This window comes from Mastigoproctus giganteus, chromosome 12 (assembly GCF_048544385.1).
Source record: "Mastigoproctus giganteus isolate SK-2022 chromosome 12, ASM4854438v1, whole genome shotgun sequence".
NCBI classification, from domain to species: domain Eukaryota; kingdom Metazoa; phylum Arthropoda; class Arachnida; order Uropygi; family Thelyphonidae; genus Mastigoproctus; species Mastigoproctus giganteus.
This window is the reverse complement of record NC_143586.1, coordinates 76,878,915-76,892,745: the sequence shown is the minus strand read 5'-3', so window position 1 is coordinate 76,892,745 and position 13,831 is coordinate 76,878,915. Positions and strand designations below refer to the sequence as shown.

Sequence of the window (13,831 nt, the reverse complement as noted above, 5' to 3'; positions counted from 1 at the left end):
TAGTAGAGCCTCCCAGGGTTCAGTGCTAGGTCAATTGTTATTTTCTGTATTTATTAATGATACTGATGATGAAATAGCAGGCTTAATATCTAAATTTTCAGACGACACGAAGGTTGGCAGGATTGTTAATGACTCTAATGACAGTACGCTACTGCAACAGGATCTAGAAAAGTTGAGCAGATGGGCTGAGAGGTGGCAACTGAAGTTTAACATTGACAAATGTAAAGTATTGCATATGAGTTGCAGTAATCCCAGAGTAACGTATCAACTGTGTGGTACTACACTGAGGGTGGTAGAGAATGGAAAGGACCTGGGGGTTATTGTGCAGTCAGATATGAAGTTTTCTGAGCAGTGCAGACGGTCTGCAAGGGTAACTCATGGTGTCTTGTCAATGATATACAGGAATTGTTCTAGCAGGGAAAAGGATGTGATTATCCTCGTGTATAAGGCACCTTGAATACTGCGTACAGGTCTGGAGGCCCAATTTTAGGAAGATGTAGAACTGCTGGAACGAGTACAGAGAAGGGCAACAAGATTAGTGAATGGAACAAAGGGATGCTCTTTTGTTTTTTGTGTTTTGTGGTTGCGTGCTGTCTTGTTCATTTAGCGTGTGTACTCGCGTCCTCGTACATAACCTCAAACCATAAATCTTCCTACACACATCCATAAAAAATCTCAAACTTGTTATTGGAATAAGAAGAGTGGTTTTATTTTTTATCACTTGGTTGTTCGAATCCTATCGGAAACAGGAGGAATTTTTAAAGGCTTCTTCAATCGGGGCTGTTTTTAGTCAATCTTAGGCAGAGCGAGTACAATTTTTTTTCTATGAGTTATTTGTTGATTTTTAGGGTGCACAGCATGCAAAACTAATCGTTTTGTGCACCTTAAAAACAGCATGAATTTTGTATTCCAACCCTACGCGGACAGAAGAAAATTCAGTCAACTGGAATTTTCAAAACTTAAAATTTAGTCGGAAAAATAAACTTATAGAAATCGAGAGAATTTCAAACGATGGACAGTTGAGGACAGGTTAGAGAGAATTTCAAACGATATACATGTTATTAAAAACCGTAGAAAGAGTTTCAACGCAACATAAAATTAAGTCCAAGAAAATTGATGAAAAGCCCAAGTAAAAATCATCGAGAAATAAAAGACTTCTTATTGAGATGATAATGATATTTATTTACATTATTCAAGAAATTTAAGAAGATAGAGAAGTCCCGCTTTAGCTTTTAAAATTTAACCTATCTGTGATACTGTCCTCAAACATGGTTAGGCCAATTACACTTTTGGGAGCGGATAAACGAAGTCGCTTCGCATTAACACACACTTTTATTCTTATACATTATTACCATGTTATGTAATACGAATCTTTAACGTGTCATCAATAAACACTGACACACTTTCACTTCATGACACCCCTAAAACAGATAATTGAATCTTCCATTTAGAAGGAAGTTAAGTGACATTTGCTTCCACTCCGACTCTTGAAGAAGAAGAAGAAAAAAAAACAGCCTCCTACAACATGGGATGTGAAATCCATCCATGTCCCTCCTATCCCAATGCTATTTTTGGAACTCCCATAAGTCTGCCCAAGTTGAAATTTAGCAATGGAATCCTAATGTGCGACACAGTTGTCCTTACCACTAAAGTATACATTGTTTTATGTAAGATTTTAATCACCGTTGTTGTTCATCCATTTAACCTTTTCAAAGAAGATTTAGGTTAATCTCCTAATAAGTCCACCGTATCTAAGAGAATTCTACTATAACATTATCTTGTGAATTAAGGAAAGAGTTATTATATAATGCATTGCCCTGAATAGTTTTATTTCCTTTTGTTTAACTGATCTGTGTCCACGTGGTGAGTGTTCACGTTCTTGCAGTGTCATTTAATATTTCCTTATCACGTGAAATAGAACTAAATGAAAACAAAATAAATTAATAAATAAATAAAATGTAGTATATATTTATATTATGTGACTATGTTCACTGAATTTAATGTATTTAATTATTCGCTCTATTATGTTTAAGCCATTATTATTTATTCATTCGTTTTGTTATGTTTTTTTTAGTTGTAGAATATTTTATTTCACGTGCTGATCCCAAATGACTGATTAATTCCAAAGTGGTAATCAATCATATGACATTTATTTTTGATCAAAAATCCGGTATACACAAAAAACAAAAAATAAATATAAAATCCGTGTTTCTTCAATAAGAATCCTAAAATCATTATTATGGTCATATAGATCTTCTCATCGTTAGTGTAGTTCATCTTTGCACAGTTTCAATTATTTTCAGAATTACTATATTAGTGTGAGAATTAACAATCTATAGCCAAAGTTAGTGAATAATTTTTTTTTTAAAAAACGAGACGTGGCAGGTTATTTCATTATATAGTTCCACAGTTATTAATTATTGTCATCTTATTCAGTTTTTAAATCTTCTTCGGTGAAACCAACTGAGATGCTGTTCGAGGGTTAGACCAAAATGGTTGTCAGATTAACTAATGAGTCTTGTGGCAGAAAAGAAAATTCATGTGATGATTATAGTTTATGAAGAACACAGAACCTGTAGTTAGTACAAATTAGACTGCAGTAAAGTCACTAAGAGAGTTCAGCAAGCAACGGCAGATTATGAGAAATCCTTGGTCAGACAACGAAGAAAAGTGGCAAATAATTCTTTGCTTATGTTAATCACTTTGGTCCACTATATATGAATGGCAGAACTATTGATGATCCTGTTCAGGTTGCTAACAAATTGATTACATATTTTTCATCTGCATTCACTCCTGAAGAAACTTTTACTGATGGGAACACCATAATTATACCACGTTATAAGTGGGAATTGAATGATTTTGTTATAGCTGAGAAGAAAGTGGAAGGAAAGTTGCTGCATCTAAAACAAGGAACCTTGGACAGATGGAAAAGATCTAAGCAAGCCTTTGACCATGATTATGAGAATAACCTTAGATTCAGGAGAAGTTCCTACAGATTAGAAGTATGCAAATGTCTCTCCTCTCCTCTTCACAAAAGGGGGGGGGGTCAGAGGGCGGAGTGATTACTTATAGACCTGTAAGCTTGACTTCAATTCCAGGGAATATTGGAGCCAGTAGTTAAAAATAAGTATTGCAGGATCATCTAGACAGGAAGACAGTCATACGAAAATCACAGCATGGATTTGTTAAGATCTTGTCTGACCAGTATGATTAGATATTATGTAATAACAAAGGGATCTTATGCAAAAAATAATTTTTATATAATTTAATTCAATTTCAGTAAAGCATGTGACACTTTTCCATAAACAAAAACTGCTGTAAAATTGAAACAGAGTGACATTAGGGGCGAATTAGAGCTTTGAATAAAGCGATGCTTGAGTGGCAAAAAGCAGAGGGTGGTTATAAAGAGGCACTGACCTTCGAGACTTATTAGTGGTGTCGCTAAAGGTTCAGTGCTGGGACCCTTACTGTTTTCAATATTTGTTAACGATATTATTGAATGAATAACACGCTTATTGTCTAAGTTTGCAGATGATACAAAGATTGGCAGGATAGCTAACAATGGGAATCAACATTCTACTAAAACAAACCCATAAAAATTAGGCAATCGGGCTGAGAGGTGGAAATTGAGATTTAATATTAATAATTGCATTTGATTAATTGACAACGAAAGAGACTTAGGGTGGTTGTACAGTACGACATTAAGTTCTCCGAATAGTGGAGACAGCCTGCTAGGAAAACTCATGGGTTCTGTCAATGATGTACAGGAACCTTTCCAGTTGGGGCAATTAGGTAATTATCGGATTGTATAAAGCAATGGTTAAGCTGCATCTCGAGTACTGCATACATGTTTGGAAGTCTCATTTTAAGAAAGATGTGGAACTATTGTAACGGTGCAGAGGGGAAACCAATTTAATTTGAAAACGGTTAGTTGTAGAATAGATGTGGACAACTTTGTTTTTCCGTCAGAGAGTAATTGATCGTTGGAACAAACTTCCATCTAGTGAAAGTGGAATTTGGGTAGTTTGAAAAAAAATAAGGAAGAATTAGACAAAGTATCATAGGAAACGACTAGATTCTTGGAGCTCGTATTTGACAGAAAGTTGACCTTTTTACAGAACATCCGTCAACTTCGAGCGAAATGCATGAGAGACTTGAACATCCTACATGCCATTTCATGTACCTCTTGGGGTGCTGACCGATGCACTTTATTACGCCTGTATCGCGCACTCATGCGATCTAAATTAGACTACGGGTCCCAGGTATATGCATCTGCTAGACTCAACGTACTTTGATGGTTGGACCCTATCCACCATCAGGAGATTCGTATTGCCACTGGAGCATTTCGCACATCTCCAGTCCAAAGTCTCTATGTCGAAGCATATGAGCCATCACTATCGCTTCGTAGGAAACAGTTCTCTTTACAGTATGCTTTCAAACTAAAATCCCTGCCAGGCCATCCCACGTGGCCATCAGTTTTTGAGCTACGATGGGAAAATCTCTATAACACCCGCCAGACTGCCAACCGTCCCTTTGGTATTCGTGTAGGAGCTAATCAGAGAACTCAATATAACAGTAGAGAATGTTGCCATGTCCACAACGCAACCAGTTCCACCATGGCATGCTCGAACACCACCATGCAATTTCTCTATTAACAAGTGGGGAAAGGCCACCACGTCAAACTCTGTATACCAAAAACTATACGCTGCCCACCCAGCTAAATACCACGACTTCTTGCCTGTCTTCACTGATGGCTCGAAGTCGAAGTTATCTGTCGGGTCTGCCGCCACCTTCCCAAATAACACTATATCTGAGATGATACCCGACGAATGCAGCACATACTCAGCAGAGTTGTATGCAATTGAATCAGCCCTGAACTACATAAAAACCCACAACGACCAAAGGTGTATGATGTACACAGACTCCTTAAGTATACTACAGGCTTTATCAGGGATGAAATATAATCCTCATTCTTTCCTGACCCGGGTTAAGCGGATGTTACATTCTCTCTTTGATCGTTCTTTTGACATCCGTTTCTGCTGGATCCCTAGCCACACTGGGATCAAGGGTAATTAACTGGCTGACGCTGCAGCCAGATCACCGCAATCCCAGAAGAACCGTAGCCTGTTAGTCTCCTATACAGACTACAGGCAATTAATACGCAAAAGGTTACTCTCCCAGTGGCAACAATCTTGGCATGGACAAGTCCCGAACAAACTCTATCAGATAAAGCCTGTAATAAAACCATGGCAGTCGAGTCTGCGCAGGAACCGCCGAGAGGAAGTTGTTTTAATTCGCCTCCGCATAGGACACAGTCATCTTACTCATTCATTCCTGCTGAGGGCGATGACACTCCTATGTGTGAGTAATGTGACACCTTTTTAACAGTAAGGCATATTTTATCCGAGTGCCCACTTTACAGGCACGAACGTCGTCTATATTTTACTGCTTTTAGCCATCTGACTGAGCCTCATACACTCATGCCATATTTTATCCGACAATGCAAATTTATCAGCTATTTTTAGCTATGTAAAATGTTTAAATATTTTTACACGTATTTAAAAGTTATTGTCTTTATAAACTTTTTACATATCCTTATTTCTATACATCTTGACGTAGTGACCTAATTTTTTATGTCGCTGAAATATAAATCTTTTCTTTTACCTGACCTGTTCTGGCGCAGCCAATCAAAGGAAATAGTTGGCTGATGTTGTTTAAGCTTTCTTCTTTGCATCATTTGCCAGTGCATTCTAATGCTAACATTTCAATTTCGATAATTATTGGTAATAATGCACATAAGTGTTGCAATGTAGAAGAAACTAAAATCGTTTCTACTTGGTACTCTGTAGTGAGGCGGTCACCTTAGTTTCAACTTTTAGGGGGGGGTGCAGTTGTCGTCAAAAAAAAAAAAGGTGAGAATATGTGGGAGGGACAAATTTAAGGCTTATTTCTGTGGCTGATATCATTGCATATGTATTTTCGTGGTCGGTCCTAGTTGTACAATGATATACTCTGAGTGATCACTGAATTATGACCACCTACCAAATACCCTGTTCGGCGACGATTCGCACGGAGAGTAGCCGCTATTCGCCTAGTCATTGACTCCACTAGATATCTGAAGACGTCCGTAAGGATCTACAGCGATTTACTTGCAAGGCTTTCCACAGTGGCAGTATAGATGGCAGTTGAGTGTTCATACGTTTAACTTCCCGTTCCAAAACATCCCACAGGTGTTCAATTGGATTGAGGTCAGGTGAATATGGAGGCCAATCAAGATGTGCGATATCTTCACAGTGTTGTTCGAACTATTGGTGTACAGGGCGAGTCCGATGGCATAGAGTCTTGGAGGATCCCGTTTCTGTCCCGGAAAAATGCAACATGGCAGGGTGCACAGAGTCTCCTCCTAAGTGCCGCCTGTAGACCTCACCAGTGAAACACTGGTCCATACGAACCGGTGGTGCGTATGGCCCAATGTCCATAACATACCCCATCTTAAGCAATCACCGCCACCTTCCTGAATAGTGAGCACCATGCGTGATGGGTCTGTGGACTCGTGTTGCTTGCCCCACACACGAAGGCGTCCTTCGGTGTATTGCACCAGGTATTTGGTCTCATCTGACTAGCGTGCTCATTTCTAGTCCTCCAGTCTCCAACCAGTATGTTATTGACACTACAGCATTCGCCGTGGACGATGATTAGCGGTGAAGAGTGGGTGTTTCCTGAGTCATCTGCTGTGAAATTCCAAACGTCTCAGTTTGCGGCGCAACGTCATTTGGGATCTTGTTCTTACGTTGCCCATATTATGTCAAATGTCGCAAAGTGACCTACCGGTGTTCCAGTACAACGCGCTGCACCCTTCGCTTACCTTAATCCACGTTGCGTAATCCTTTACAGCTGTCGGCGGGAGGTTTGACCGTTCGACATCATTCTTTCTACACCTTATCCAAAATGGGCAATAAGCAACGGACAAGACTTGCCTTTTCTGTATGGAATCACCCGACCCACGAGCTTCCACAATCATGCCCTTGTGAAATTCCATGATAAATTTACTACGTCCCACTTTATCACTTTGACTTGCACGACCAGTTGTAAATTACCACTGCTCTGGTGTACGAAGCTGTTTGGCTTTTTATACTGCGAACTATGCGACATAGTGCATTACTGATGTGGTGGTCATAACTGAGTGATCACTGAGTGTATATAAAGTTTTTGGTAAGCTCTGAGTAATAAACGCATAAGTACAATGTACATAAACTGTTCGTTTTGAAATATTATAGAGGGCCGTGCAGCAGCAGCAAGAACAGAGGTGTAAATAAAACTACAATGCAAAAGAGGTATCATTTACAATCGGCATACTAAACCAAAACTAACCTGGAGAATCTGAAGATTAATAAGAGGCAGAATGGATTTAGGCAGGAAGGACTTAGTGTACGACGAATTTCGGAACTTTTTATTTCGCCCCTTCCGTTTAAAAGCCGGTTGAATAAACGACTGATAACGGGTTTAGTCATAAAAACGTGTTGCCCTTATGGCCAGATGAAAATTGTGTTAAGTCTTTATTTCGTATTCCAGAATAAAATTTTAGCCTTTTGCGATCCATGACAGACTCGTGTTTTTTTTTTTTTTTTTCATCCCTTTTTTTTTATTGTATTGTTTGTTTGTCTGTCATTCCACTCAATTTAGGAGTGGGATCTTATCGTCCGTGTAATCTTTTCCAATTGAGAGTACTGTACTTATAACTGTGAGCAGCTGTTTTTCAAATTGAAATACTGTATTATTAAACTATCTTTTGTCCAACGGATATCCCAGAATAGTTGATCATGTTCTAAAAAAACGTTTCCAAAAATTAAAAATTGCCCAAGATGTCCTGGAATGCACAGGAACATGTATCAGTGCGTATAAACAGTTTTACACAGAGCGTTGCCTCAACAGGGTTCCCACGGAGGAGATGTCGCCAACAAACCTTTCATCACGAAAGTAAATGGAAAACGACGGATGTAACGATGTCATGCTCGGAGGAAATGGCCTCTAGAAGAGTTGAAAATAAATAAATTAATGTTTTGTTTATACTTCTGACTGCCAGAGAATGCCAAATAAGTTTGCAACTACATTGGAGTTATTTATAAATATTTTACTGTATGTTATGGGGTCATCTTGATTCGACCACGTGATATCCATGTGACAGGTGCACGTGGCAGTACCGCTGTTTTCAGATGAATGAATTTGTGTGTGGTGCAAACCCCGAAAACGGAGCTACATAATCCTTATTACGAAGCAACCCAGTTTGCATGATGTTGGACCAGTAGTTTTTGTGGTTGGTTTCTTGCAGAAGAACCATTTTGGCAATGATAAGCAGCGTTCTTCAGTAACTAATACAGTTTTATGGTGCCCATTATGATTCGAAAAGGGAAAATGTCACCCGTCACAAAACTCAGGGTGGCTTTGCCCTGATTTTCGGAAAATACGTGACACTGATGGATTGGTTCACTCATATTTCCCATCTAAGCCGAATGAAACCACAGTGGAACGAATTGGAAAGATCAATTTCTCAATTTAAAACTCTTTTGAGTCAAAAATGGAGTATTAATTCAGCTAGCCCTTATTGTTATAGATTGGTGTAAAGTGATCCATGAAGACTATGCACGGTACAAGAGGCCGAAGAGTGCGCTAATAAAATCCGATCTTTAAACCATTATTGTGTTTTCTCATAGTGTCTCATACTTGTGGTAACATTTGGTATAATGGTTTTGTTGATATAAACCTACAAAAGAATCCCTTTTGTAGGTTTATTGTAGGCTAAGGGAAGTCGAAGGTTACCATTATGAGAATAAATTCTTAAACATCATGAGGCGTGGTAAAGCAGTGTCGATTTAAATCTACAATTTACGAAACCGTAGCAGACACCGTCGTGAGTAGCACAGATGGTAGAACCGCTGTCCTCCTCAAACCGGGTGATAAAGACCAAGTTAGAATCTTGTCAATGAAACGAGAAATTTTTACGGGGCTTTTTCACAAAGTGGCTCAGTTTATTCGTTCTCAGTCAGAGTAGCACGGTTTTTTCTCCCGGAAACTCGGGATTTTTGAAAATCAGAAAGGCCAAATCAACCACAGAACAGTCGCAATTTACAGACTATAAAAATAGCGCAATATGGCCTAAGTTGTTGATGCCTAAAACCTTATAACAAACACAGAAACCGTAGTAGACAGTAGCTAATCGGGGTTTTATGGCACCTCAGACAACGACAGATTGCACTGTCTCATTTACATCGGATATTTTAATTGAAAAGAATTTTAATATTTATTTTCTTGATTATCTTTCAGTAAGTGATACATAAATTTTAAAAAAATTAAAGAAAAGAGAAAATACCATCCAGATATTCACAATGCGATAATCATGATCAACAAGAAGTGAGGTTTTTAAATAATAAAAATAAAATTTTCCTTAAAATATAAATAATAAAAACAACGTCTATTGATACTACTATACTAGACGCATTCAGATACAATCACTTTTGAGAAAATACGAGTTTTAATAAAGAAATGTAGGCTCATTGGACCCAATGACAGCATCGATCCGTCCTGGATTACTTTTGAACACTTCCTCGAAACAGACAGCCGAAATCCGTGTCCACTCCTCCCTAAGCGAAGCCACCAGTTTAACTGTAGAATTGGGCAGTATTGACCGCTCCCTGATCCTTTCCCAGTTCATTTCAAACGTATTCAATCGGATTCAGGTTTGAAATCAGGGCTGGCCAAGCCCGTTGTTTGATTTCATTTTACTCAACTTTCTTAGTTTACTCACTCCTAAATTAATAGTAACTGGACACAGCCAACCACCCCATGCGCCTGGTATCAGTACCCATCAAATGGTATAAATAATCCCATAAGAAGAAAAAGTGAAAATAATATTAATAATAATTACATAAATAAGATGGCTTCCAACGCATGGCTCATGAATGGGACGCTCTTCCCCGAGACCGGAGAATTCATGCTCGCAATCTAAAACAAGGTAATCAATACAAGGAACTGCAGGGATTACATCGTCAAGGATCCCGGAGTGTTGTCAGATGACATATGTCAGCGATGCCACCTGGCTCCAGAAACAATCCAGTACATCATTGCGATATGTAGGATGATCACCCAGACACAACCAGGTCGCGGGGATAATACATCAGAAGCTTGGGCAAAAATACCAGCTGATTAAAGAAAGTTTACTGTATTACAAATACGAGCCTCAGGCCATACTATTAGAGACCTTTATTCACAGACTATATTGGGACCATGCCATAACAACGGACAAGACGATCCCGCACAACAGATTCGCCATAACCCTCATCGACAAGAAGGAAAGGGCTATCTACCTGATCGACATAGCAGTGTCCAACCGTATAAACCTGCAGAAAACCTACGGGGAAAATATAAGGAAGTACTCAGACTTAAGACAAGCAATCAAAGAAATGTGGCATATGAAACAAGTAATGACCATCCTGATCACCGTGTCAACCACTGGCATGGTGCCAAAGAGCCTCCATAAGAACCTAGCAGCAATAGGCTCTCAGAAAACGTTTACATGGAACTCCAGAACGCCGCGATCTTGAACAGCTGTAGAATAGTCAGAGAGTTTCTCAACCAACAGTAACAATAATAGTAACCGGACACAACCGACCACTTCATGCACTTAGTGTCAGTGCCCGTCATGGGGAGAAAAAAAATCCCATAAAAGAGAAAGTGTTTTTAATAATAATAATAATAACATTACCTCACAAAGTCCAACCCCACGTCCGCCCTATGGACACGTCTGAAATAGTAACAGTGCATTCTTTGTACTGGCTAACAAGCTGTGACAAGCCCAGCAAGCTGGCAGTGGATAAAAATGCTAAAAACCAAGAAGAGTCAAAGCCGGAGTGAAAATAATGATAAGAAACTTAGTTTGGACACTGGACTGCGAATTGGAACACTGAATATATTTTCTTTAACAGGCAAGATAGTGGAGTTAATTGATATGATGAAGGAAAGGAAATTGGACATTTTGGGTTTGAGTGAGACTAAGTGGAAGAAAGAGGGAAACAAGTGTATGAAAAGGAGGATTTACATTATATTGGAAAGGTGCAGAAGATAAATCCAGGAATGGAGTACGTATTATTGTTAATAGGGAAATAAATGCAGAAAGAAGCCTGAGTGTCAAGGAAGAAATATGACTGTAGTGCAAGTTTATGCCCCCCCCCCAACAAGGAGCAGAAGATAGTGTGAAGATCGATTTGAGGAACAGCTGGAAAGGGCCATTCTAGGGAGGACTTTAGTGATTATGGGAGATTTGAATGCACAGGTATGGAGAGAAAGAGTAGGATTGGAGAGTGTTAATGGAACTTATGGATATTGAAAAAGAAATGAAGAAAGCCAAAGGCTGGTGGATCTGTGCTTGCGAAATGGATTGAAAATAAGTAATCTGGTTTGACAAGAACTAAAGCCACAAGATAACGAGATTTAGTTGGGATGGTAGATATAAAACGGTAATAGATTATTTTATTATTGATAGAATATGGAGCAGGAAGGTGATAGATGTAAAAGTTATACCCTCAGTAAGTATGGACGGCAACCAAAGGCTGGAAAAATTTAAGAAAGTGATGGTTCAAACAGCCGTAGAGGTGTGTGGGGAACTGAAGGAATCAGAAAGGAAAGAGAGAGAAACTGGTGGAATGGTAGAGTTAAAAGTGTAGTAAAACTGAAGAATGATGCGTTCAGGAAATTTATGAAAACAAAATTGGAAGAGGACAAAGATATATAATGAAAAGAAAAAAGAAGCAAAGGACAAAAGTTGGACGGAGTTTACATTTAAATTAGAGGAGAATATTAATGAAAATAGAAAGATGATATATGGCTTGTTGAGGAATAAGAAAAGGAACAATGAAGAAGCTGGGTTCCTAGTCGATATAGGTGGAAAAACACGGATGAGAAGGAAATCAGGAAACAGTGATAGGATTATTTTGCAACCCTGCTTAATGCTAAAGCCAATGGGAAGGTAGATGATGTAAGGAGAACAGAATCCATAGAGGGAGAATCCACAGTGAGAAACGAGAGCCCAAAAGTTGGTTTTGATGAAGTAAAAAAAGCAATGAAGAAGGTGGAAGTTATTAGGGCTGCAAGCAATATTGGACTAACATGGCTTTATGATATTATCAGCCTAGTTTGGAAACAGAAAATAATACCAAATTATTGGACAAGGGGAATCATTATGTCAGTTTTTAAGAAAGGGTCCAGAAGAGAATGTAACAACCGTAGGGGAATCATCCTATTATGCCACTGTGCTAAAATCTTTGTGCGAATTCTTGAGACAAGATTGAGGAATAAAATAGAAGAGAGAATGAGGGAAGAACAGCATGGATTTAGAAGAGGAAAGTCAACGATTGATTTGATATTTGCCTTAAGAGAATTGCTAGAAAGACACTGGGAGTTTGCCGAGAGCCTTTTACTGGTACTCTTAGAATTTGAAAAGGCATATGAGAGTGTGCAAAGAGAAAAGTGTGGGAAAGCTTTGAGAAAATGATAATGTATTTAAAATGTGAAAGTTGTGTGAGGACACAATTGGGATTCAGATTGGTTTTCAGTGTCCAATGGACTTCGACAGGGCAGAGGATTGTCACTACCACTTTTATTATTGTCATGCTGCAATAATATTGACAATATTATTGCAGCAGTGGATGATAAAAATGGTGGAACAGCTGTGTTTGCAGATGGTGTTGTCCTTTGTGCAAACAAGGAGAAAGAACTTCAAAAGAAACTAACACATTGGGAAAGCGTAGTTAGTGAGTATGGTTTAAGGATAAGTGGACAGAAAAGTAAAGAGATGCTGATAGATGGAGGGGGAGAGGTGAATGTAAAATGTGTGAAATTGGGGAAGGAAATAGTGGATAATTCTAAGCACCTAGGGAGTTTAAGGTGATAAATACGACATGTTTGGTTCCTATATTGACCTATGCTGCTGAGACGTGGAGGATGAATAAAAATGATTCTATCAGAGTCCAAGCAATAGAAATGAAGGTGCTAAGGACTATGCTAGCTAAAACTAGAAGAGATAAAATAAGAAATACTGATATAAGAATAAATCTGGGAATAGAAAGTTTGAGCGAGAAGACGATTACATCACGTTTACGATGGTTTGGACACATGAAGAGAATGAACTTGGACAGTTTGAGATGAAAATGGACAAGAAGAGGCCGAGAGGAAGCCCCAGGAAGAAGTGGAGAGATCAAATTAGTGAAGATCTGGAAACAAAGGGAATTGAATTGGAGAGAATGATAGAATACAAGATTTGGGAATGCAGAAAAAGATGGAAGGCTCAACTGACTTGGCTCATCTCATTTAATCCACCGTAGGTTGGAACAGTGATGGAGGTGAAGATGAAGAATAAAATTGCATTATATTAGTAGTCATAAAAAACATAAAATATGAACTCGTAAGGGTGCCTCATCATCAAGTGTTAATTATTATACAACTACATATTAATGCAGTTGTTCCCCAATAAACAAAAAATAATGCAATATAATACACTGCATTAATGTTAAAAATAATAATATATAAATAATAGCTGAGAAACTGACCTTAAAAATTTGGTACTCTGTTCTCTTGTTCTGTTTCTTGATATCTAGGGCCGGCCAGTGTGCTACTGGACCGGACATTTTAATTAATGCAAAAGCATGAACACACCAAACTTAAAATAATATTCAAGTTTTTTTTTTAGATTTTCACCAGCAAAAGAATCAAAAAATGTATTAGACAAAATATAATAAGTGATTATCGCATTATAATTATTAATAATAACCAGCTTTAAAGT

At 38.4% G+C, this 13,831-nt stretch overlaps 1 protein-coding gene across 1 annotated transcript in view; it reads right to left on the bottom strand.

Moving 5' to 3' along the window:
• LOC150077207 (uncharacterized) overlaps positions 1-13,831 on the bottom strand; it is a 62,235-nt gene that overhangs the window by 46,067 nt on the left and 2,337 nt on the right. The gene's annotated exons all lie outside the window — the stretch shown is intronic.